At 44.7% G+C, this 27,570-nt stretch overlaps 1 long non-coding RNA gene across 1 annotated transcript; it reads left to right on the top strand.

Moving 5' to 3' along the window:
* The first annotated feature begins 440 nt into the window (after window positions 1–440).
* Window positions 441–4,629, top strand: LOC143818417 (uncharacterized). Its single transcript, XR_013224528.1, has 4 exons — window positions 441–488; window positions 2,866–2,923; window positions 4,000–4,063; window positions 4,186–4,629. It is a non-coding gene; the product is annotated as an uncharacterized LOC143818417 (long non-coding RNA).
* Window positions 4,630–27,570: the final 22,941 nt, after the last annotated feature.

The raw sequence follows: 27,570 nt of genomic DNA, 5'->3' as shown, positions 1-27,570 counted from the left end.
TTAAGGACGATAAGGATTATTGTACAAAGTTTGAGCATATACTGAACAAATGCTCTGCAGACATAATGACATTGACTTTATCCTTTCTACAGAAAAACCTGGAATCGGTCAAGTCCCAAGTAACGGCCATCGAGAGTCAATTGACCAGCACCATGTCCCAGGAGGAGTTCCTGGAACTCAAGGCAAAGAACCAAGATCTCTTACGCACACACAGGGTGGAATTGGAGAAGAAGAAGAGGTCGAAATTTTTGAGGGATACGGAGGATTACCTCCAGAACCGCGTTTACCAATGGCGTGGCACACGCCAATTCAACCGACGACGCAGTTCCCAAAGTTCCTCAGGCTCCACCGACAGTCGGTCTGGCACGTCATATTCCTCTACATCTCATTCTTTTTTAGGGAACGGTCGAATCCGCCCAAAAGGAAAACGAGGCGGGGGGGCCAATGCCGCCGGGGGCTCCACAAACCAGATGACAACCAGGTCTCAGGTAAGGACTTACCATTGGTGATTAATATCTCTTCCAGGAACCTGGATATACACCAACTATCCTTACTCCAAAAGGGCCTATCGTTTTGCCCGATGTACAGATTCAACTCTTTTGAATTGAGCATGGACCTACAGAGGTTCTATCGCAACATCAGGTTACGAGTCCATTTCTCTGAACAACCACCAGCACGAGAACTCCCTCTTCAGGACCATTCCCCCTTACTTGTGCTTCAAGAATTGGGATTAAGATCACCTAGCACATATATGCCTCCAAGGAACAGTCCTCCAGTAGAAACGTTTGTCTCTTTGGTCGAAAGGGATATTCACCGCTTCTATCGAGAAGTGGAGCAAGGAAAATTCCATTTTCAGACTAACCTAACACAGTCGGAGAAACTCTCCATTGAACTGCTAGCATCGGACAAATCACTCATCTTAAAACCAGCGGATAAAGGTGGAGCCACCGTCATCATGGACAAATCAGATTACCTAGAGGAAGTGTTTAGACAGCTCAGTGATCAGGCGGTGTACAAAAAGATACCTTACAATCCCCTAAACCGTATAGAAAAGAAAATTAAACAAGTACTGGAGGTACACCTACAAGCAGGCACTATCGATAGTAAAATGAGGGATTTTCTTACCAAAACAGATCCTATCACTCCCATTTTCTATATCTTACCCAAGATACACAAGAGATTGACCAAACCACCAGGTCGACCTATTGTGTCTCTGACAGACTCAGTCCTGTCACCACTGGCCATTGTGTTAGATAAGATTCTTACACCATTAATTAAGACCACGCGGTCCTTCCTACTTGATACTAATGATTTCATCAACACCATCAAATCCATGGGCCCTTTATCCCAAACATGCCTTTTGATTACCTGGGACGTGAATAGCCTATACACGTCCATAACCCATGAGAAGGGACTACAGGCCACAGACAGGCTTCTAAGTGAAGCCGGAGTAGATATCAAAATACGTAATTTTTGTGCCGACCTTTTGGAGCTTGTCCTAAAGGAGAATTATTTCATGTTCCAGGACTCCTTCTATGTCCAACAACAGGGCACAGCCATGGGCTCTAACGTGGCGCCTCCTTTCGCAGTGGCCTATATGGCAGCCTTCGAAATGGACTTCGTGTTTTCCCACCCTCTGTTCACCAGTCACTGTAAAATCTGGCGGAGATACATTGACGACATTTTTTGCATATGGGAGGGACCGATGGAGTCACTTGTGGCATTTGACAACCATATAAACAACATATGGCCAGAATTAAAATTTACCATACAACAGGATACCAAGCGTATCAGCTTCCTGGACACCATGATCTATAAAGAGAGGGATGGCTCTCTTGCCATTGACCTGTACACAAAACCCACAGACCGTAATGGCTTACTTCATTTCAGCAGCTGTCACCCTCCCTCAACCAAAAAAGCCATCCCCAAATCCCAATTTCAGAGGGTAGAACGAATTGTCTCCGATGATAGTATAAAAGAAACTAGATTAATGGAAATGGAGCAAAAGTTTTCAAACAGGGGCTACCCACGGGGGATACTTTCCCAGGCCAGATCTAATACATCACAGAGGAGGCCCAATCTTGTTACAAAAAGAATTCCTTTGGTTACAACCTTTCACCCCTTCTCAGGCTTGGTCCAATCCACCATTAGGAGGCATTGGAACATCCTATCCAAGAGCTATCCATCTATCCCTGAGTTTAAATCCCCATTTCTCTCATGTTTTAGACGTGCGAAGAACTTAAAAGACAGATTGATCAAAGCTGATATAGGGTCAGAGACAACTATGGCTAGACAGACGTTCCTCCAAACACAAAGAAAGGGCACCTTCCCATGCCTCAATTGCCTACAATGTAGCAATGTTCAAAAAGGTCCCGCAGTCTTCCACCCTCAAACGGGTAAAGCCCTGCCCATCAAAGGTTTTTTTACCTGTGAATCCACATACGTCATTTATGTCATCAAATGCCCTTGTGGCCTGGCGTATGTGGGGGAAACCACGCAAGCCATCCGGGACAGAGTATCCCAGCACAAATCTACCATCCGGTGCAAAAAAACGCATTTACCACTACCCCACCATTTCAATGAAAAAAACCATAACATCTCCCAACTCTGTTTTCAGGTTTTAGAGCAGATAGATCCCCAGAGAAGAGGCCAGAATCGCATAAAAACACTTAAAAGAAGGGAAGCATTCTGGATTTTCACCTTACAGACCCTAGAGCCCAAGGGACTTAACAGGGAATTTGAAGTAGCAGCATTTTTGTAGTTATTCATGTATAGAACATGTATGTAATTCCTATTATGGCAATGTATGTATATATTTATTTTAATCAGTTTGTCTAATCCTATCATGTCTTCTTGTTTCCCTAGAATCGATAGTATCACGGCATACACTTGGCACGGGCAGTCACATATGGCACCATAGATGGTAGAGTATATAAGCACCCATAGGGACTTGGCACTATGCAGGCGGTACTGTCTTATCTGTTCTGCTTCATCTTAGCTCATCTATTTTCTCCATGCTTGTTTTCTTTGCCTCTCCCTGTACGGCTCAGATTGCCTTGGCAATCACCATGCACATTCCTTTGTCACAACACATACACAATAGTCCGGCATATACCCCCTGCAGTAACCGGCTCCTGGCCCCAACGCATGCGCTACAGTCCATCTACATATCCCCTGCAGTCACCGCTGCTTTCTCCCAGTATCGTAAGCGCGCAGGCGCATTGAGATGCACCGCGGTCACATGACGCGGTGGGTCACATGACCCAATCACAAGGGGCTTTTATACCCGGAAGTACCGCCAGTACACAGCGGTACCCGGGATCCTCAGTTCTCACGCCACGGAGCTGGCGTTTCAAGGTAACAACGGACCAACTAGGGGTTATGCCCTTTACCTATACTGGCATGTGACATTTAGGTTTGTTTTCCTTCCATCCCTTCCTCCAGCGCCATTTGTAGCAGTGGACCGGCGCTCTTTCACAGCAGCACCTATCCGGACAGTGTCCATTAACCCGGTAATTACTCCTTCAATTGAATCTGTGGAGCGGCAGTGTTTTGATTGTGGGGATATCATAAATTTTTCCCTCATATATTCTAGGCTGTTAGCCTCCCTGCCTTTTCCCGGGCCACCCAGCTCTGGCCTTTCTAGGCCTGTATATACCCTTCCACGTTATACCTACCAGGTAACATGTTTCTTGTTCTCATAATTCCCTCACACTGTTGCAAATTACGATGTAGCAATTACACCATTCATATCACAAGCGGGACCACCACTTGGCTCCAGAAAAGATATATATTCTTTATTTCCATCGCCTTTATCCTGCATTTTCACTTGCTTGATATCTCTTTGCTGTTTGCCTCTATGTGCCATAGACCACCCACTTAGTCCCTAAGCGTGTCACGTACAGGATTCATAGTATTTATATCATGACTCATGCCTCTTATAGCATAGACACCATCACCAATGCTAATCGTTTATTTGTTATCACACTTGCTTTATAGGCTATCACTAGCATACTGTAGAGCACGGCACGTCGTACCAGTACCCGGATTGATGTTTCACCTAGTATCCTTTTGTGATAACATGGACCTTCACCACTATGTTAGTCCACTGCCGGGACTTACCGCCATAAGCCACAACCCTCCACTAAGTATGCCGGTGTTTCTTTTCCTTATTTGCACGTACAGCTATACGATCATGTTTATCTCCTGTCATCCAGCTCTCAATAATTGAAAGCTCTGACCACTCACGGACCACTAACCCGGATCTTCTCCAGCCGCCTAGGTTGCATGCACTCGGTCTGTCACATGATGGATATGGTCTGATAACAATATCACAACAATTCCATTGTCCTTTATATTGTACACCATGTATATTATGTCTCATTGTAGATTGACATTCATTGTTTTGTATTATCTACCTGTATTTCAGTTTGTTAAAAAAGACATTTCTGATGAAGGTCTGATGTATGGACCGAAAACGTTCATTTTTAAACTGGATGTACAAATAAATGGAATAATCAACTTGCAAAACATTCTTCTGAGTGCCAAGTATTTTTGAGTATTGGATTGAGGGGCTGGAAACCCGACTTGAGCACCACACAAGAACCTTGAGTGCCGTGTATATTTTTCATTGAAAAATGGGTTAACATCACTAAAAATATAATTTTCTTCCCACCATGACATAACTAAGTTAGCTACTGAGGGAGAAAATTTTGCCCCCATTGAAACTCCATTTGATTGTAAAAAAAAGCTGTGATCGAACAAAAAATAATGCATACTGCAATAATGCAGTATTGCAATAATGCAACTTATAATTAAATATGAAAATGAGGAGCTATCTAACATCAAAACTGAATTGAATAAGGATCTTGTGTTACTAAAATCTACGATAACTAATCAAGAATTTGAAGAAGAATTTGAATTTGAAGATTTTCAAAAAGATTTGAGGTCCAAATTATATGCTTTATAACAATCAATCAATCAATCTATTATAACAAGAAACGTAATTTCAATAGCGATGTTTTTGATTATAAAAACAACCAAGTTTACGAGTGGGGCAGATGGGAGAAATATCCGGTAACGCCTAGATCAATTTAAAAAAAACGTAACCGCACGTTTTCGGCCACACATCGAAACCACGTGACCTTTTCTTCTTCGGATCCTGAATCCTCAGATGCTTCCTTAGGTTCATTTAATCATGATGCAGATACTCATCAAGTGACACCTGGCTCAAAATCCAAAGTATGGTATTATCGTAAAACTAAACAAAACAATTATGGCTATTAAAGAAAGGCTCAAAAAAACGCATCAGGAGGAGTGGGAGAAAACACCACAAGCACTCCCTCGATTTTCCAGAATCGTCTATGAAGTTAAAACAGGACACCTCATTAGATGTTGTTAATCTTTCTTCCTTGGCATTTTCTGACGTGGAAATAAAACTTCTAACCCGAGGTCTCAATTTTGCTCCCACTAATACTGGACTTGATATTTTTTCAACATTAAAGGACATCAACAAATTTGTATGGGACATAACTGTTAAGGAACATTTCCCATTTTTGAGGAAAATGGGAAAGCCCAAGCTCCTAGCTTACCTTCCCCTCACCAATGAGTTTGCTGGTAAAAATTTTTTGGAACAAAATGGACTAATGTCTCTTATGGATTTAGACATAGATTCTGACATAATGGAACAAACTAACAATGTTTCCTTATTTAAAACAAAAAATCCTTTTTTCTATCCAGTCCATAATAGGACTGAAGCTTGGACCGTTTTCAAGAAATTGTAGAAAAAGAAATTCGTAATCTTACATTGAAGTCAAATATTTGTTGAATTTAATTTGTCTAGGTCAGAATGTGAATATCTTGAAAAATCAGAAATAACCCTGATATTGTTATCAGAATGTCAGACAAAGGTGGCTCAGTGGTTGTGTTAAACAGATCTGATTATTTCAAGGCTATTCATGATGTTATCTGAAAGCAATATATATACTCTTCTGAAATCTGATCCAACTTTGACATTTTCATCACTTATCAAATGCATTGTGAATAATGGTGTTAGTTGGGGATTTTTCACCAAACAACAGGCAGAATATATTTGTACAGATAACCGCAAAATCCCAATTTTACATGCCTTACCCAAAACACACAAACAGGTTTTTCCTCCTCCAATGTGCCTTATAATTTCTGGTATAGGCTCGTATAGTGAACATTTGGGGGAGTGGCTTGATACTATTTTACAGCCACTAGCACAACGAGTACCTGGTTATCTCAAGGATTCGCGGGATGTTCTTGGAATGTTTCATGCGGTACAGTTTCATTTATGTAAATACAGTAATTTGTCTCATGATTTTCAATCATACGTTATTTCAGTACTTGCATTTTTACTTTCCCATATTTATTTTTTGTTCGATCACAGGTTTTTTTTTTCTACAATCAAATGGAGTTTCAATGGGGGCGAAGTTTTCTCCCTCGGTAGCTAACTTAGTTATGTCATGGTGGGAAGAAAATTATATTTTTAGTGCTGATAACCAATTTTTCAACCACATAAAATGGTATTCCAGGTTTATAGGTGATCTGTTGTTAGTTTGGGAAGGAGATTCTCTCTCCATAAACGCATTTAGTTTTTATATCAACAACAATCCCTTTAATCTAAAATTTACATACACCTGGAATCATGAATGCATTAATTGTTTAGATTTAAGTCTCTCGGGGATTCCACGTGAAACAATTAGAACTCACACTTATCACAAACAAACCGCAGGCAACACCATTTTACATGCGGACAACTTTCATCCCTCTCACACCATTCAATCCATCCCCGTAGGTGAGGCAATTTTTTGAGCCTTTCTGTAATAGCCATAATTGTTTTGTTTAGTTTTGCGATAATACCATACTTTGGATTTTGAGACAGGTGTCACTTGATGAGTATCTGCATCATGATTAATTGAACCTAAGGAAGCATCTGAGGATTCAGGATCCGAAGAAGAAAAGGTCACGTGGTTTCATTGTGTGGCCGAAAATGTGCGGTTACGTTTTTTTTAAATTGATCTAGGCGTTACCGGATATTTCTCCCATCTGCCCCACTCGTAAACTTGGGTTGTTTTTATAATCAAAAACATCGCTATTGAAATTACGTTTCTTGATTGTTATAATAGATTGATTGATTGATTGATTGATTGTTATAAAGCATATAATTTGGACCTCAAATCTTTTTGAAAATCTTCAAATTCAAATTCTTCTTCAAATTCTTGATTAGTTATCGTAGATTTTAGTAACACAAGATCCTTATTCAATTCAGTTTTGATGTTAGATAGCTCCTCATTTTCATATTTAATTATAAGCTGCATTATTGCAATACTGCATTATTGCAGTATGCATTATTTTTTGTTCGATCACAGCTTTTTTTTTTACAATCAAATGGAGTTTCAATGGGGGCAAAATTTTCTCCCACAGTAGCTAACTTAGTTATGTCATGGTGGGAAGAAAATTATATTTTTAGTGATGTTAACCCATTTTTCAACTACATAAAATGGTATTCCAGGTTTATAGACGATCTGTTGTTAGTTTGGGAAGGAGATTCTCTCTCCATAAACGCATTTAGTTTTTATATCAACAACAATCCCTTTAATCTAAAACTTACATACACCTGGAATCATGAATGCATTCATTTTTTAGATTTAAGTCTCTCGGGGATTCCGCGTGAAACAATTAGAACTCACAATTATCGCAAACAAACCGCAGGCAACACCATTTTACATGCAGACAGCTTTCATCCCTCTCACATCCTTCAATCTATCGCTGTAGGTGAGGCAATTAGAGTAAGGAGAAATTGCAGTGAAGAGTCCGCTCTCAATCAGGAAAAATCTATTATTCGCAGACGTCTTACCAATAGAAGATATCCGAAATGGGCTATCGAATGAGCTTTTAATATAGCTAGTAACAAACAAAGATCAGAACTTATAGGCAGCATATCTGACACCTCACATACCTGTGATAATATTACAAATAAAGCAGGACAAATTGCTAAAAATACATATTGTGAACAACCTGTTCTAGTACTTACTTATAGCACCTATTTTAAATCCATATCGGAAATTGTTCTCCTCAGTCTAAATATCTTGCGAGATGATTCAGTTATGGATTCAATTCTTGAAAATGGTGTGAAAATAGTTTCTATGAGGGCGCCCACTTTAAGCAATTCCCTTTCTCCAAGTTTTTTTACGATCCAATGCATCCAAGAGTTCTTCAAATTGATCCAGCGATGACAGGGGGTGATCAGCGACCAAAAAAAGGTCCTGATCATTCCCATCGACCAACGATCTCCCAGCAGGGGCCTGATCGTTGGTCGCTGTCACACATAACAAGATCGTTAGCGGGATCGTTGCTTACGTCACCAAAAGCGTGACGTTGCAACGATATTGTTAACGATATTGTTATGTGTGACTCAGCCTTAAGTTATTTGTGACAAACCATGAGGCAGGGTAGTCAAATGATCCGTTGTCAGATACCAAGAGAGCATGTCGTAAAATAAAGGGCAAAGACAAAGGCGTAGTAAGGTCAGTGTCCGAGGTGATCAAAATACCAAGAATATAGCATTGCATTAGCAGAGCTCCTGGGTGTAAAATGATTTAACCCCTTCAGATGGATTTACAGCGTGGGACATGACTGATCGACAGAAGGTATGGAATATTGTTGTTTGTTTTGTTTAACTTTATTTCAGATGACAAGGGTCATCAGGTGGATTGAGAGTATAATAAAATATAACAACACCCTGTGACTTTATTTCATTAAAATACTTTTTAATAATGTGTGTGTGTTTTATTAACCATTTCATACTATTGGATTAATAATGGATAGGTGTCATAATTGACGCCTCTCCATTATTAACCTGGCTTAATGTCACCTTACAATAGCAAGGTGATATTAACCCTTCATTACCCCCATATCCCACCGCTACACGGGAGTGGGAAGAGAGAGGCTAAGTGCCAGAATAGGCGCATCTTCCAGATGTGCCTTTTCTGGGGTGGCTGGGGGCAGATGTTTTTAGCCAGGGGGGTCCTATAACCATGGTACCTCCCTAGGCTATTAATATCTGCCCTCAGTCACTGGCTTTCCCACTCTGGTGGAGAAAATTGTGCGGGAGCCCACGCCAATTTTTTCCAGGATTTAACCCTTTAATTTAATAGCTAGAGCTTCAAAATTTTACACACAGACACTTGTTACATTTGTAAAGAGAAATATGTAATAAAAAAAAGGATATGAGATGGTTTACTGTATGTAAACCATGTCTCATATCCCTTCGGGTTTGTGAAGGAGATAGCAAAAGCCGGCAATTGAATTACCGGCTTTTATGCTATCTTGCGCTGAATTAAATATATATAATATATATATATATATATATATATATATATATGTGTGTGTCTCACTGACATATATATATACTGTATATATATATATATATATATATATATATAGACTGTATATATGTTTTTAGGAATATTTTAGCCGATGGATCCATGATTTGTCCATTTTGCAAGCCTGTGCAAAAAAATCGCCATTCGGAAACCATACGGATACCATACGGATGACACACGGATACATTTGTCCGTAAAAAACGCATCCTCGCATTGAATACGGAACAGTGTTTTGGGAAAATTACTGCGTATTACGGCAGTAAAATATGGACCATATTTCCCTACGCTGAGTGTGACACCGGCCTTATAGTTGTTCCCAAGCACCAGGTGCTGAATTAAACTGATCATTATCGACTGGTCATCCTGCGATCAGCGAGACCAGGTGATGCTGATGAGACTTGTAGTCACTACCCACTGTGTAGCATATATTAAATAAATTAATAACATTTCCATAACCAGCAGATGGAAAGTCGATACCTTGGAGCTGATGTTAATATTCTGGTATGGCGCCAATAGCTATAAAGGTTCCCGGGAAATTAAAATCAGATCACAGCTGTTTGTTTAGCCTTTACAGATTTTTTTAGGGGTTACCCCAAAAAAATGATGTGGGGTCCATTCTATATTTACTAAACAGCAAAAGATAAACAGACAGCTGTGGGCTGATATTAACTGCCTAGGAAAGAACCATGGATATTGGTTCCCACCTAGACTAAGAATCTCTCCCCTCAGCTGCCCCAAAATGGTGCATCCATTAGAGGTGCCAATTCTGGTGCTTAGCTTCCAATATTCCCACTTGTCCTGGTGCGGTGGTAACTGAGGTAATAGTTGTAGGGTTGATGTCAGCTGTTTTATGCTTGCTGACATCAAACACAGGGGTTAATAATGGAGAGATTCTATAAGACATTACTAACCCCATAATCAAATTGAATAAAGACACATAGAGAGTAAAGTCCTTTAATTGAAATAAACAAACAAAGTCCTTTATTTGGAATAAACATTCCCCGACCCTCTTTTACCCATTTATTCATCAAAAATAAAGAAAACTAAGTTATACTCACCTTTCCACTGATAATCTATTAATGCCTATGTCTCTCAACGATCTGGATCATTTGGTGAGCGGTCACATCAGTGATGTGACGTTCACATCACTAGCTGTAACACACTGAGCTGAGCGTGAGAACCTCTGCGTGTGATCGGAGGTTACTTAATGATGTCACCGTTGATCATACATAGCTGCATTCTCATGTTCAGCTCAGTGTGTCTCAGCTGGCGTGGTCAACGGTTGCCTCACTGATGTGACCGCTCTCCAAACCGAAGAACATGGCCACTAATGGATTATCTGTAGAAAGGTGAGTATAATTTTGCTGTTTTATTTTTATGTTTGGTGAATAAATGGATAAATGAGGCTCAGACAGTGTTTATTTCAATAATAGGACTTTACTCTGTGTCTTCATTTAATTTGACTATGGGGTTAGTAATGGGAGTGTCTTATAGATGTCTTTCCCGATATCTTCCCTCACGCAATCCATCTCTTCAAAAAAGCTTACAGCCTGCAAAGATCCCGCTGCCTCCTCATCACTATCAGAGCTACCGCCTCACCATCACCGGAGCTGCTGCAACTGCCCAACCTACTGTTTCCTTTCCCACCATCCTGTAGAATGTAAGCTTGCAAGGGCAGGGTCCTCTCCCCTCTGTATTTGTCTGTCATTGTTAGTTTGCTTACTGTAAGTGATATCTGTAATTTGTATGTAATCCCTTCTCATGTACAGCACCATGGAATCAATGGTGCTATATAGATAAATAATGATAATAATAATAATAATAATAATAATAAATAATCCCTGGGCTTGATGTCAGCAAACATATGACAGCTCATATCAACCCACAACTATTACCACACTTGTTACCACACCAGGGCAAGAGGGAAGAGTGGAGTCTAAGCATCAATTCTGGTGCATCTAATAGATGCGCCATTTCTGGGTCAGCTGAGGGCTGATGTTCTTAGTCTGGTAGAGGGCCAATATCCATGGCCCCTTCCTAGGCTATTAATGTCAGCCTGCAGCTGTCTTGTTTTGCTTTTGCTGGATAGTAAATACAGGGTGGACCGCGGCATCATTTTTCATTTTTTTGGGGTAACCAATATAATAATCCATAAAGGCTAATCAAACAGCTGTGAGCTGATATTAATAGCCTGTGAAACTTTTTTGACCGTTCCCATTACCATCAGCCCCCAGCTATCAGCTTTCCCTCAGCTCGTTATGAAAATTAAAGTGGACTCCACACTATGTTCATATTTATTTATTTAAACAATAAAGACAAGTACAGAAAAATCAGTATGCAAAGCACTGAGCAGAAATCACACTGACATTTCAATTTATCTATCATCTATCATGATCATCATCGCTGTCTATCGCTATCTTTCTCTGTCTTTGAACATCTTTAATACATAAAATTCTTTAGTTGCTATGCTGCATTTCATTCCATTTGTAACACACTGACAGCAAACAGACACACGGATGACATACGGATGTCGCATGCGTACACACGAATGTCACATGGGCACTGACCACGAATCTCAACAGTATTGGTTTTTCCAGTACAGAAATCACCAGAACATGTGAAGGGGGTCTTATGACAACCTTTGCTACATCTGTACATCCCTGCAATGTTGCAATTTAAAAAAAAAATAGACTCCCTTTATATCACTCATGCTTTTTATGCTAAGGAGGGCGTTTTTCACTCTTTTAGATGAATATAACAGGTGTGTTACCTGGGAGCTACTCGGAACCAGGAAGAAGCACCTATTTGGTGCAAAATGGCTGTTGTCCATGTTCTATAGTGTTTCACTGTAATTTTATTTGCTTGGAGTAAAATCTACTGAAGTTTTTTTTACACGGGTGATTGCCACATAGTCATTCTCTCTCTTTATATTGTACTATTGACCTATTTATTAACCTTGTTGAGCACCTTAGCGTGCGAGGTAGAATGGTTTTTTGGTTTAAGTGCCGATACTAACCTTTTCTACTTGGAATATAAAAATGTATGCTGCTTTAGGAGGTGGCTGTAAACTAATTGCATGTGGAGTAAATGAAATAAGGATATGTAATCTAAAAAGTACTGTAGAAATATAGTAAAAAGAACTTCTCTACCTTTTGACCTTAATACACACTATACTTTTATGTTGTGGTGTATACTGCAGTTGGTAAATTAGTAATCACAGTAATGTTCTATGTTTTGTTCTTCACAGACAGAACTGATAAATAAACCACAATGCAGGTGCACATGAAGAACTGGAGCTCAGCAATGTATTCAATAAACTGGAACTGTGGGTACATTGTGCTAATGGTCATTTATTTGAACTTTCACAAACAAGAAAACGTGGTTATATTTTATTAATTCACTTAGCTCTCTGTATAATGTCTACGAAAGAGAATCTAGTATAAATAGTAGCAGGTGTATTAATATCAGTGATCTATACAAAACTGTAGGATGGAATATTAACTGCATGAGGGTGCACAGAAAATTATTTATTTAGAGCTCTTGCTTAATCTAGCAACAAGACTCAGAAATAATTTAAAGGAGAAAATATTTCCAAACTGTTAACCTCGGCAAAGCAATATTAAATACACTATGAATTAGCAAAATGTCTCAGTGCAGGTCAGTATATCAAAGTAAGGCTTATTTATTATGTATCTGTACTGCTGTGCTGTAACAAGCAGACCCAGGATAGTATATTATCATATTTTTTTATCCTTAAAATTATAAACTTTATTAATTGAACCTATAGTTGGTTCACACCACAAAATGGACCATATAATATACAAAAAACACTGTGCTCACATCAGGGCAGTTTCTAGCCCAAAAATGACACAGGGCGAGAGTAGGAAATTTCTCCCCCCCCCCCCCCCCCCCCCGGCACCGAAAATAATAAACATTATTTTTGTGGGCTTGAGTAATAAATAGAGAGCAGGCTTGTATCTTCCCTTTTTTTAATAAATTATAATTTGCCTTTAACTTATATAGAACTTGGGGAAAAGGGACAAGTATGCTAATTATTAACGGTGAGAACAAAGTTGTAGGTAAATAATATCTATTAATTATTTTGGAAACAGATCCTAAAAATTGTAGGTTGCAGATTTATGAGAAACTGACTCTTCTAGATTTAGCCGCTGCAAAAGCATTAATAGCTTCCGAATAATTCAGCTTTTCTGCCAGTTCATTTTCTAATTCCAGGTCACATTTACTAATCTCTTCTAAAAGGAGATTGGCGAGACTTTCCCCAGATGTATCAGTAGCAGGACGATAGCCAATAAAATGTTCCTTTATTGCTACGTGATCATCATCTATATCAACAAATCTTAAGGTGTATGACAACTGTTCAGTGTGACCTGCATCTTGTGTGCAGTCCAACATTATTGAAAAATACTTAGATCTTTTGGCTTTTTCTAGAATACATTTCTTCACCTGAGAGGCCATCAAGCAGATAATTTCATTTTGAATTAAATTTCCACAGTAATGTGTATGGATTTCCTGGGAAGTAATTCGTTTTAAATGATCTCTCATTACTGGTTCAAATTTTCCAAGAAGCTCTATAAGCCCAAGGAAATGTCCATTATTTGGTGTAAACAATGTATTTGACGATCCTCGAAAAGCTAAATTATTGGTTGCCAGGTATACAGTTACTGCCATAACTCTTTCCAACACTTCTCGCCTGGGTGAGGATGCCACCAGACTGCCAAAGATGAGGTAAGTCAGCTGGGCCCCCTCCCGGGTTTCATGCTGTGGGGCATGCCAAATCAGCATGCCCCAAGGGTGGTTGGGGGGGGGGCAGGTGTGGGGGTCCCCATCCAAAAAAAAAGGCTAGCCCAACCCATCCCATCCCTCAGACCCCCTCACCTGTTCAGTGTGTCAGTGCCCTCTGCCCTCTGAGTCTGAGCGCGCTCAGACTGCTAAATGGGGCTGCTGGGAAGGGAAGGACTAATCCATAGGCAGGGGGTGGGCATTTTTGCTATACTGCTACCACTGTCAGACTAGACTGCAGCCTGTCCTGTCCAGCATTGAAATTGGCAACAGCCAGGCAGCCTAGTCTGACAGTGATAGTGTGTGTGCTTAGCTCTTTGATCACTGTCTCAGGGAGCGCCCGTGCTCAGCCGAGAGCGCGGCGCCCCTGCTATCAGTGTGGGAGTGGCTGAGCTGCCTCATCCTGGCTGTTCATTCTCGCTGTTCATCCAGCGCGGAGCGGAGGTGAGTCATACCTCCCAACTTTTGAAGATGGGAAAGAGGGACAAAGTTTGCGGCGCGCTTTGCGCGCCGCGGCAAATTTTAGGCCACGCCTCTGACCACACCCATTCATAATTAGTCACACCCATATCCACATCCCAACCACACCCATTTAGCACTGCCGATCACACTGTTTCATATACAATAATTATAAACAAAAAAATATGGCCACACAGTGCCCCATACTGTATAATGGCCACACATGATGCTCCATACTGTATAATGAACACACATGACGCTCCATACTGTATAATGGCCACACATGATGCTCCATACTGTATAATGACCCCACATGATGCTCCATACTGTATAATGGCCGCACATGATGCTCCATACTGTATAATGAACACACATGATGCTCCATACTGTATGACCGCAAATGATGCTCCATACTGTATAATGACCGCACATGATGCTCCAGACTGTATAATGACCGCACATGATGCTCCATACTGTATAATGACCCCACATGATGCTCCATACTGTATAATGACCGCACATGATGCTCCATACTGTATAATGACCGCACATGATGCTCCATACTGTATGACCGCAAATGATGCTCCATACTGTATAATGACCGCACATGATGCTCCAGACTGTATAATGACCGCACATGATGCTCCAGACTGTATAATGACCGCACATGATGCTCCAGACTGTATAATGACCACACATGATGCTCCAGACTGTATAATGACCGCACATGATGCTCCAGACTGTATAATGACCGCACATGATGCTCCAGACTGTATAATGACCGCACATGATGCTCCAGACTGTATAATGACCGCACATGATGCTCCATACTGTATAATGGCCGCACATGATGCTCCATACTGTATAATGGCCACACATGATGCTCCATACTGTATAATGGCCGCACATGATGCTCCATACTGTATAATGGCCACACATGATGCTCCATACTGTATAATGACCGCACATGATGCTCCATACTGTATAATGACCGCACATGATGCTCCATACTGTACAATGACCGCACATGATGCTCCATATTGTATAATGACCGCACATGATGCTCCATACTGTATAATGACCGCACATGATGCTCCATACTGTATAATGGCCACACATAATGCTCCATACTGTATAATGACCGCACATGATGCTCCATACTGTATAATGACCGCACATGATGCTCCATATTGTATAATGACCACACATGATGCTCCATACTGTATAATGACATACAGGCACGCAGCTCACACACAGGCACGCAGCTCACACGCACGCAGCTCACAAACACATGCAGCTTTGACACAAATGCATCACACACGCAGCCATCACACACACACGCAGCCATCACACACACACACACGCAGCCATCACACACACACACACGCAGCCATCACACACACACACGCAGCCATCACACACACACACACACGCAGCCATCACACACACATGCAGCCATCACACACACACGCAGACATCACACACGCAGCCATCACACACACACACACACGCAGCCATCACACACACACGCAGCCATCACACACACGCAGCCATCACACACACACAGCCATCACACACACACAGCCATCACACACACACAGCCATCACACACACACAGCCATCACACACACGCAGCCATCACACACACACAGCCATCACACACACACGCAGCCATCACACACACGCAGCCATCACACACACGCAGCCATCACACACACGCAGCCATCACACACACGCAGCCATCACACACACACACGCAGCCATCACACACACACGCAGCCATCACACACACAGCCATCACACACACACACGCAGCCATCACACACACACACACACGCGCAGCCATCACACATGCAGCCATCACACACACACGCAGCCATCACACACACACACGCAGCCATCACACACACACACGCAGCCATCACACACACACGCAGCCATCACACACACACACGCAGCCATCACACACACACACACGCAGCCATCACACACACACACACGCAGCCATCACACACACACAGCCATCACACACACACACGCAGCCATCACACACACGCAGCCATCACACACACACACACGCAGCCATCACACACACACAGCCATCACACACACACACCCAGCCATCACACACACACACACGCAGCCATCACACACATCACACACACACAATCTCCTCTGTGATGCAGGGGCGGCTGATGTCCATGTGCAGCTCTCTGCTGAAGTCTTCAGTCTCCTGCTCACAGCTCTGCACTATCCCGGCACCTCCCCCGTCTCTCCTTCTCTGCCGGGATAGCAGCTAAGAGCAGAAGCCGGAGCTCCGTGCACACACAGCCAGAGGTAGTGAATCGCTGACCTTTCTTCTTGATTGCTGCAGGCTCTCTCCTTCAGCGTGGCAGCGCCGCACAGGGGGCGGGAGGGGGGGGGGGTGTTGCGCGGGCGGTCAGGAGGCAGCTTTTATATAAAAAAAAAAAAAAACAGGCTCTCTCTACGTCCCGGAAGTGGGCGGGGCTTCACCGGCGGCCGCAAATTCGGGATTTTAAATGCCCGAAGCGGGACAGCGGGACCCCGGTGCCAAAGCGGGACTGTCCCGCTGAAATCGGGACGGTTGGGAGGTATGGGTGAGTGGCGGCGCCGAGGTGGCCGCAACCATTATGTGCGGTGCGGGGGGGGGGGCGCGGCGACGCGAGGCGATGATCTGACCGCTCAGCTGTCAGATTTGCAGCTGAGTTCGGGCAGGGCGCGCCCGCGCTCAGCACTGAGCGCGGCATCCGCGCCCCTGACAGCCCTTAAACAGCAGCAGCAGCGGGCAGGGGACCACCGGGGCCCGAGGCCTCTCCTGCGCCCCCCGGCCCCACGGCGCCCCGTGTGGCCGCCCTGCCCGCCCTGTTGAAGAAACGGCCCTGGCTCACATACAAACACTGAATTAAAAATGGGGTGTACTAGGTATCCCTAGTGAGCACTAGACTCACACCTGCCTGACTGTGGGGGTTGGCACCCTACAGGGAAACGTTGTGGCGCCCCCACTCCTCGGCGGCTGTTCCTGGAGGCCCTGTAAAGCCCTATATCCACTAAGGAACATCCACTGCCCACAGCCTAGGAACCCACTGTGGGCTATACAGAGATATACCTACACTAAGGGAGTACTAGATCCCCACAAATAAAAACAAATGTAAAGAACACAAAGGGCAAAAGATAATTGGCGTACTGGCAAGGGAGTTATCTTTGGACACAGTTCACTGCCGGTTAATCCTGTTTATTACAGGTGAACCTATTGTGATATGTCTTCAAACAATTAAAGTATGTAGATATAGTCTCATAAGCGAGTAACACAATGTGATCACTTAGCTCCCATAGTTCGCCAGTTGCCCATAACCACACGGCGCCTCTACGCGTTTCGCCCCATCTGGGCTCCTCAGGAGGCTAGATTCATAGATACAATGTGTCCTGATGCGGTGCAGTAGCTGTCTAACTCTGATACCTCCCGCTTTTTAAAAACCACCGCCAGATCGAGGTCCCGGAATATGTCCAACCCCCTCACCTGTTCACTTCCGGTGAGTGGTACGCTCCTCTGCATGACGGCGCATGTCCCCATTTCGGCCGCACATGCTGGGTCATCACCTAGACAACCTCATATCCGCTGTGTCGGTACCCTTCCTGGCACCCAATGTCCGGAGCTATAACTATTTCCGGATCAGTGCGTACCTTGGCATATATTGTCACTGCGCATGCTCCAGTCTCCTGGTTTCTGATGTAAAGACTAGCGGCAATCACCGCGCCTGCGTGCGCTTCCCAGAGGGTTCTGCGCCTGCGCCCCGCTTATACTTAGTGTCATGGAAACATAAATGCATACCCTGTCCTCTCTCAATTGGATATCACAGGGGCAGCGAAGGATTCTGCGCACACATACCTCTCACGTACGGTGTCATAAGGATGTCAATATACATCATTGTCCCCTCCTGATCACATACCACATGGAGAACAAACCAAATTTCCCTCTTGTCTTAGTCTGTATAGGGGACGCTCAAATGTCAGAATATGATAATCAGCGCACCGCTGCGATACATTAGCGCATGCGCTTAGGGCATTTAGTCCGCAAACAGGTTATTCCGTCCGAAGGTATGTATTAAATGGCAGACGGGACAACGCTCTCCCGATCAAGTACCACATAAATAGCAAACCCAAGTTGCCCCCTTGTCTTAATTCACATAGCGGACACTCAAATATCAGAATCTAGTAATCAGCGCACCGCCGCGATATAGTAGCGCATGCGCTAGGGCATTTGGTCCGCAGACAGGTTATTCAGTCCGCAAAAATACATTAAGTGGCAGAGGGGACAGCAGTCTCAGCACCCCCAAAATGTGTGTCCCTAATACCAGGGTATATATAATCACATCCCTATAGGACTGATGAACGGGGGTTGCCCATCATAGCCACACAATACTTCCCAGTCTATCCAGGTCCAGATCAAGACATCGGAAGAGACTGAAAGAAGACAGGGAAAATACATATAGGGGAGACCTCTTATCAGCGATGGAAAAGCGGAATTATGATAACCACAGAATTTTTACACAGTAATCTGTATATCTCCCCTTCATATCGGGAGATTCTTACAAAAATTGGAATCTGAAACAACTTTCTTAGAGGATGGCCACTTATATATTTTTCCTGATTCGGCAATGTTATAGAAAGCATGCAAATGACATCTGTTCATTTAGCCCCTTTGGTTCTAGGCTACCCATCCGGAAAATCCATTCACATTCTCTCCTCAGAATAGTTTTATCAATGTCACCCCCTCTAGGGTTTAGATTCACCACCTCAATAATCGTAAATTTTACACTCCTCACATCTCCTCCATGGTGGGTGTGTATGTGCTTCGCCAATGGGGTATCTCTGTTATTCCTTATATCCCCCACATGTTCACCCACCCGCCTCCTAAACTCCCTTTTAGTCTTCCCTATATAGTCTCTAGGGCAGGAACATTTTGCCATATAGACTACCCCTGTAGTCCTACAGTTAGAGAAATTACGCTGATGATAGGTCTTCCCTGTGGCTGAGCTATGGAACGACTTCCCCGGTTCCATCCATCTGCACATACTACATTTCCCACACTTGAAAAAGCCACACGGTTTTCTATCCAACCAAGTTCCACTCGATTCCGGTCTTCTATATTGGCTATGTACCAGCATATCCCTGAGCGACTTTCCTTTCCTGAAAGTAATGCTGGGGTATTCCCCCACCACATCTCTCAAGTCGGGATCCAATCTTATGATGTCCCAATGTTTGAGCAATACTTTTCTGATCTCTTGATGCCTCACATCATATGTTCCAATAATTCTAATGGCATCTTTTGTATCGCTATCTCTCTCTTTCTGTAAAAGTTTTTGCCTATCCGCTTTCTTGGCATGCTCAAAGGCTGTATCCAACACATGCTCTGGATATCCCTTTTCTCTAAATCTTCTGTACATATCGCCAGCTTGTTTGTCAAACAGATCATTTCTAGAGCAGTTTCTTTTTAATCTCAGAAACTGTCCCTTAGGGATCCCCCTTTTCAGGGGGACCGGATGGTGGCTTTGCCAGTGTAGGAGACTGTTTGTGCTTGTTGGCTTTCGATATATACTCGTCGAGATACCACCCCTTCTCTCTTTCCTGATGGTCACATCCAAAAATGCCAACTCTTCTTTTTTAATCTCAGATGTAAACCTGAGACCCAACTCGTTTTGATTTAGATCCCCAAGGAAGTCCCCAAATCTTTCTCTCGTCCCTGCCCACACCAAAAAACATCATCTATAAACCTATACCAGACTGGGATGAGGTCCTGCCACCAGCTGGAATCACTTCTGAACACTACTGTTTCCTCCCACCAGCTCAGGAACAGATTTGCGTACGATGGGGCACAGGGACTCCCCATCGCAGTGCCCCTGAGCTGGTGGTAGTACTTTCCATCAAACGTAAAGGTGTTATGAGTGAGTGTAAACTCAAGAAGGGATAAGACAAAAGTGTTATGTTCTCTACAGGCTACTGATCTTTGTTGGAGATAGTATTTTACCCCTCTGATCCCTGCCTCATGTGGTATACTACTATATAAGGCCTCTATATCAATAGATGCCAACCAGCAGTCCTCCTCTAGATGGATCCCCTCCAATTTTAACAGTAGGTCTGATGTGTCCCTCAGGTATGATGGAGTAGAGGTCACAAAGGGGCGTAGAATTTGGTCCACATATATTCCACAATTTTGCAATAGGGAATCCACCCCTGACACTATAGGTCGTCCTTTTAGTGGGTCAAGCCCCTTGTGGACCTTTGGGAGTGCATAAAAAGTGGCCGTAAGTGGAAATTTGGGTAACAAAAAATCAAGCTCCTTCTTGAGTTTACACTCACTCATAACACCTTTATGTTTGATGGAAAGTACTACCACCAGCTCAGGGGCACTGCGATGGGGAGTCCCTGTGCCCCATCGTACGCAAATCTGTTCCTGAGCTGGTGAGAGGAAACAGTAGTGTTCAGAAGTGATTCCAGCTGGTGGCAGGACCTCATCCCAGTCTGGTATAGGTTTATAGATGATGTTTTTTTGGTGTGGGCAGGGACGAGAGAAAGATTTGGGGACTTCCTTGGGGATCTAAATCAAAACGAGTTGGGTCTCAGGTTTACATCTGAGATTCAAAAAGAAGAGTTGGCATTTTTGGATGTGACCATCAGGAAAGAGAGAAGGGGTGGTATCTCGACGAGTATATATCGAAAGCCAACAAGCACAAACAGTCTCCTACACTGGCAAAGCCACCATCCGGTCCCCCTGAAAAGGGGGATCCCTAAGGGACAGTTTCTGAGATTAAAAAGAAACTGCTCTAGAAATGATCTGTTTGACAAACAAGCTGGCGATATGTACAGAAGATTTAGAGAAAAGGGATATCCAGAGCATGTGTTGGATACAGCCTTTGAGCATGCCAAGAAAGCGGATAGGCAAAAACTTTTACAGAAAGAGAGAGATAGCGATACAAAAGATGCCATTAGAATTATTGGAACATATGATGTGAGGCATCAAGAGATCAGAAAAGTATTGCTCAAACATTGGGACATCATAAGATTGGATCCCGACTTGAGAGATGTGGTGGGGGAATACCCCAGCATTACTTTCAGGAAAGGAAAGTCGCTCAGGGATATGCTGGTACATAGCCAATATAGAAGACCGGAATCGAGTGGAACTTGGTTGGATAGAAAACCGTGTGGCTTTTTCAAGTGTGGGAAATGTAGTATGTGCAGATGGATGGAACCGGGGAAGTCGTTCCATAGCTCAGCCACAGGGAAGACCTATCATCAGCGTAATTTCTCTAACTGTAGGACTACAGGGGTAGTCTATATGGCAAAATGTTCCTGCCCTAGAGACTATATAGGGAAGACTAAAAGGGAGTTTAGGAGGCGGGTGGGTGAACATGTGGGGGATATAAGGAATAACAGAGATACCCCATTGGCGAAGCACATACACACCCACCATGGAGGAGATGTGAGGAGTGTAAAATTTACGATTATTGAGGTGGTGAATCTAAACCCTAGAGGGGGTGACATTGATAAAACTATTCTGAGGAGAGAATGTGAATGGATTTTCCGGATGGGTAGCCTAGAACCAAAGGGGCTAAATGAACAGATGTCATTTGCATGCTTTCTATAACATTGCCGAATCAGGAAAAATATATAAGTGGCCATCCTCTAAGAAAGTTGTTTCAGATTCCAATTTTTGTAAGAATCTCCCGATATGAAGGGGAGATATACAGATTACTGTGTAAAAATTCTGTGGTTATCATAATTCCGCTTTTCCATCGCTGATAAGAGGTCTCCCCTATATGTATTTTCCCTGTCTTCTTTCAGTCTCTTCCGATGTCTTGATCTGGACCTGGATAGACTGGGAAGTATTGTGTGGCTATGATGGGCAACCCCCGTTCATCAGTCCTATAGGGATGTGATTATATATACCCTGGTATTAGGGACACACATTTTGGGGGGGCTGAGACTGCTGTCCCGTCTGCCACTTAATGTATTTTTGCTGACTGAATAACCTGTCTGCGGACCAAATGCCCTAGCGCATGCGCTACTATATCGCGGCGGTGCGCTGATTACTAGATTCTGATATTTGAGTGTCCGCTATGTGAATTAAGACAAGGGGGCAACTTGGTTTGCTATTTATGTGGTACTTGATCGGGAGAGCGTTGTCCCGTCTGCCATTTAATACATACCTTCGGACGGAATAACCTGTTTGCGGACTAAATGCCCTAAGCGCATGCGCTAATGTATCGCAGCGGTGCGCTGATTATCATATTCTGACATTTGAGCGTCCCCTATACAGACTAAGACAAGAGGGAAATTTGGTTTGTTCTCCATGTGGTATGTGATCAGGAGGGGACAATGATGTATATTGACATCCTTATGACACCGTACGTGAGAGGTATGTGTGCGCAGAATCCTTCGCTGCCCCTGTGATATCCAATTGAGAGAGGACAGGGGTATGCATTTATGTTTCCATGACACTAAGTATAAGCGGGGCGCAGGCGCAGAACCCTCTGGGAAGCGCACGCAGGCGCGGTGATTGCCGCTAGTCTTTACATCAGAAACCAGGAGACTGGAGCATGCGCAGTGACAATATATGCCAAGGTACGCACTGATCCGGAAATAGTTATAGCTCCGGACATTGGGTGCCAGGAAGGGTACCGACACAGCGGATATGAGGTTGTCTAGGTGATGACCCAGCATGTGCGGCCGAAATGGGGACATGCGCCGTCATGCAGAGGAGCGTACCACTCACCGGAAGTGAACAGGTGAGGGGGTTGGACATATTCCGGGACCTCGATCTGGCGGTGGTTTTTAAAAAGCGGGAGGTATCAGAGTTAGACAGCTACTGCACCGCATCAGGACACATTGTATCTATGAATCTAGCCTCCTGAGGAGCCCAGATGGGGAGAAACGCGTAGAGGCGCCGTGTGGTTATGGGCAACTGGCGAACTATGGGAGCTAAGTGATCACATTGTGTTACTCGCTTATGAGACTATATCTACATACTTTAATTGTTTGAAGACATATCACAATAGGTTCACCTGTAATAAACAGGATTAACCGGCAGTGAACTGTGTCCAAAGATAACTCCCTTGCCAGTACGCCAATTATCTTTTGCCCTTTGTGTTCTTTACATTTGTTTTTATTTGTGGGGATCTAGTGTAGAGACCGCAGGTAAAGAAGGATGCAGGGACAAATAGGAGCCAGAAAGCAAATAGCGTTTTTAACTTTCTTTTTAACTTCCAACCAAAAAGATAACAAACGTTTTCCACGCAGGGAACTTATATACAAGAACACAATCTCGCAGTAAATCCCAATTATTATATGGCCACCCTGAACTACACCCGTAGAACGCGGCAGCGCCTCACTAGTGACTCCCTACTAAGATAAAGTCAACAACGGTCACTTATCAGTGCTGGTTCAGCGATGTAGTCCTGACGGTGATGCTCCGACAACGCCGTAGTCCTGATGGCGGAGGAAGGAGGTGTCTTCTGGCGACGGGCCCAGGCGTAGAGTCGAGTCCAGAATGTCTTTTGCGGTGCTGCGTTCCCTCCTGCAGGCGGACGTTGATCCGAGGTAACAGCCTCCCAGTCCAGAGAGGAGTCTTTTTGAGGAGGATTAGGAGAATAATCAGTATCAGTCACAGCTGAGACGAAACCATGCGAGTCTGTAGCACTCTCTGGCAAGGTGTTCTCAGGGAGCGCGGTAATACTGTCCCTGAGCTGGTCAGCACTACCCCTCTGCCTGGGGGGTCGCTGACGACGAATGCGTCTCTTTTTGGGGGCTCCAGTAATTGCCCGCAGTGTCTGTTGCACGTTTTCCCCCTGCTTCCTGCAAGTCTCACTGCGGCCTGCACACTCACAGCAACTGCGCTGCAGTTTCCTCTCCTCAGAGATTTCCCGCGCTTCTCTGCCCCTGCTTTCGCGCGTTTTGCTTTTTATCCTCTCCTCTCCCTGCGTCACTCTGCCTCCTGTCACATGAGCCTGGCTTCCCATGCACCCCTCAAATCCGTCCCCCGGAACCCCGACTCCCGGCAACAATGGTTCCACCCGTCTGCACAGCTCACCAGGTCCCTGTCCCCTACATTCCCCCACCCTGTATGCTCGCCAGTCCCTGGGCGAGGCCTTCGCACTGACAGGTCGCCCACCTGACGGATTGTTCCACACTTGGGTCTGTCTAGTGTGTAAGTCAGGACTGTAGCGAGTTGGGGGTCTACCGGCAGTAGAACGTTCAGAACGTCGTGGCTCGGGTCCTTGTATAGGGGGTGTTGGGGAAATGTCGTCAGCGGAAGAGTGACTGGTCAGGGGTAGTGTAGTAGTCGAGATAGGGGGAGTATTTTGACGCCGTTCTTCTTCTTCATCATCTTCTTCATCCCACCAATGGTTGTTGGGGGACTCAGTCGTAGGTGGCTCTTCCCTGATTGCGGATTCCGGGGTGTCCGAGTCAACAGAGCGACACAACCGGAGCATGTTGCGATGAAGAATGCGAGTACCTGTACTTCCGAGGGCCTCAGACTGCACTTCATATACAGGTCCATGCGGGTCTATACGGCGAAGCACCCGATAGGGTGTTTTTTCCCAACGATGGTCTAACTTGTTTTGCGGTCTTTGCTCTCGAACGAGTACTCGATCACCTGGCCGGAACTCTGGGGGTTTTGCTGTAGGGGTGCTCCGATGCTCCACTTCCCGAATTCGAGTGTGTACCAGTCGGTGTAAGGTCTGCAGCCGATGCCGATGATCACGCACCCACGAAGCCATCCCTGTTCGGGGGCCTTCTTCCTCCGAAGACAGTTCCAGATCTGTCATGCCTTTTCCTGGGCGCCCAAAGACCACTTCATACGGGGTGCGTCCTGTGACTTGATGAACTCTATTGTTGTAGACCCACACTAGGTCAGACACGTACTCCGGCCAGCGGGCCTTCTGATCTTGTTCTAGCGCACGCAGCATTTGAAGCAAAGTCCGGTTAAACCGCTCACAAGCCCCATTTCCCTGGGGATGATACGGTGTGGTGCGTGACTTATCAATGCCGTAGAGGCGATGCAGCTCTTCCATGACCTTGCCCAAGAAACAGGCGCCTTGATCCGAATGTATTCGCCTCGGACAGCCGTAAACTTGAATAAAGTTCTTACAGATAGCGCTCGCCGCCGACTCAGCTGTCTGATCACGGGTAGGGATGACTACCGCGAATTTTGAAAAATGATCTACCATAACGAGGCAGTGTTCGTAGCCTTGATGCGCTGCTCCAATGGTAATGTAGTCTATCATTAATACTTCAAAAGGGGCAGACGTCGTGATGCTCTGCACAGGCGCCCTTTCCTCCGGTGACTTGGTTAGCTCACATTGTCGACATTGTCTACAGGCAGTTTGTACTTCCGCAAGCAGCCGAGGATGATAGAACCGAGTTTGCAGCCACTTAAACGTCCTCTTCACTCCGAAGTGTGCCCCGGACTCATGAGCTTCTTTAGCAACTGCGGCCACCACAGGCCCTGGTAAGACCATCTGCCAGGTCGGCTCAGAATCTGCCAGAGCCATGGTTAAGTGGCATAAGAGCCCGTCCTGAAGAGTTAGGCGCTCCCACTGCCGCAGAAGAAGGTTCAGATCTGACGGGAGAATTTGTCCAGGGGTTCTCACGGGCAATAGACCATTCGTTATCCACTGTCGCAATGGAGCTAGTTCCTGGTCTTCCTGTTGTAGCCGTATCCATTCGTCCCGACTCTGAACCAACAGTCCTGCAGCCGTTCCGTTCCCGGTCTGTTCCCGGCTCACAGCCGTCTGAGCAGCGCCCCCGATGGCGTAGGGGATTTCTTCTCCCTCCAGCTCCTCATCTCGGTTAGTTCTTGGGGGATTTTTCCGCAGACGAGATAATGCGTCAGCATGAACATTCTCCGCTCCTCGCTTGTAAAGGATACGGTATCTGTACTTGGCCATCCGGGCTACCCAGCGCTTTTCTAGGGCACCCAATTTCGCATTTTCCAGATGTGCCAATGGGTTGTTATCCGTGCGTATCAGCACCTCGGAACCGGCCAGGTACTCAGCGAACCGCTCCGTCATAGCCCACACCACGGCCAGCAGCTCCACCTTGAAAGAACTGTAATTGTCTGGGTTCAACTCAGAGTCATGAAGAGACCGACTCGCATAGGCGATCACTCTCTCCCGCCCATCCTGAACCTGAGACAACACAGCCCCCAATCCCTGAGAGCTGCCGTCGGTGTGTAGGATGAACGGTTGCGAAAAGTCCGCATAAGCCAACACCGGCGGCTCCATGAGAGCTGTCTTCAAGTCCCGGAACGCTGCTTCTTGTGGCTCCTGCCATTGTATCTTCTTTCCCCGTTCCTTGGGGGAGCTTCCTTTCAGCAGGACTTGTAGATTGTGAGAACGGCGAGCAAAATTCTTCACGAAGCGCCGGTAGTACCCAGCGAGGCCCAAGAACGCCCGTACATCTTTAGCGGTCTCCGGTGTGGGCCACTCCTGGATTGCAGCAATCTTCTCCTGCGATGGCCGGACTCCTTCGGCGGACACCACATGCCCCAGGTACTCGATCTGTTCCCGGAACAAGTGACACTTCTGGGGCTTCACCTTAAGCCCGTATTTCAGCAACCGGTCTAGTACCTGTTCCAGTCGGCACAGATGTTCCTCGAATGTTGGGGCGTAGATGATGATGTCATCCAGATAAATGAGAGTGGCCTCGAAGTTCAAATCCCCCAGACACCGCTCCATTAATCGTTGGAAGGTGCCTGGAGCGTTGGCCAGCCCAAACGGCATTCGATTGAACTCAAATAGTCCCATGGGAAGGATGAACGCTGTCTTAGGATGATCTGCTTCTGTCATCGGTACCTGCCAGTATCCGCTGGCTAGGTCTAAGG

The sequence above is a fragment of the Ranitomeya variabilis genome, chromosome 3 (assembly GCF_051348905.1).
Source record: "Ranitomeya variabilis isolate aRanVar5 chromosome 3, aRanVar5.hap1, whole genome shotgun sequence".
Lineage (NCBI taxonomy): Eukaryota > Metazoa > Chordata > Amphibia > Anura > Dendrobatidae > Ranitomeya > Ranitomeya variabilis.
Note: the sequence above shows the minus strand (reverse complement) of the source record. Positions and strands in the feature narration are given on the sequence as shown.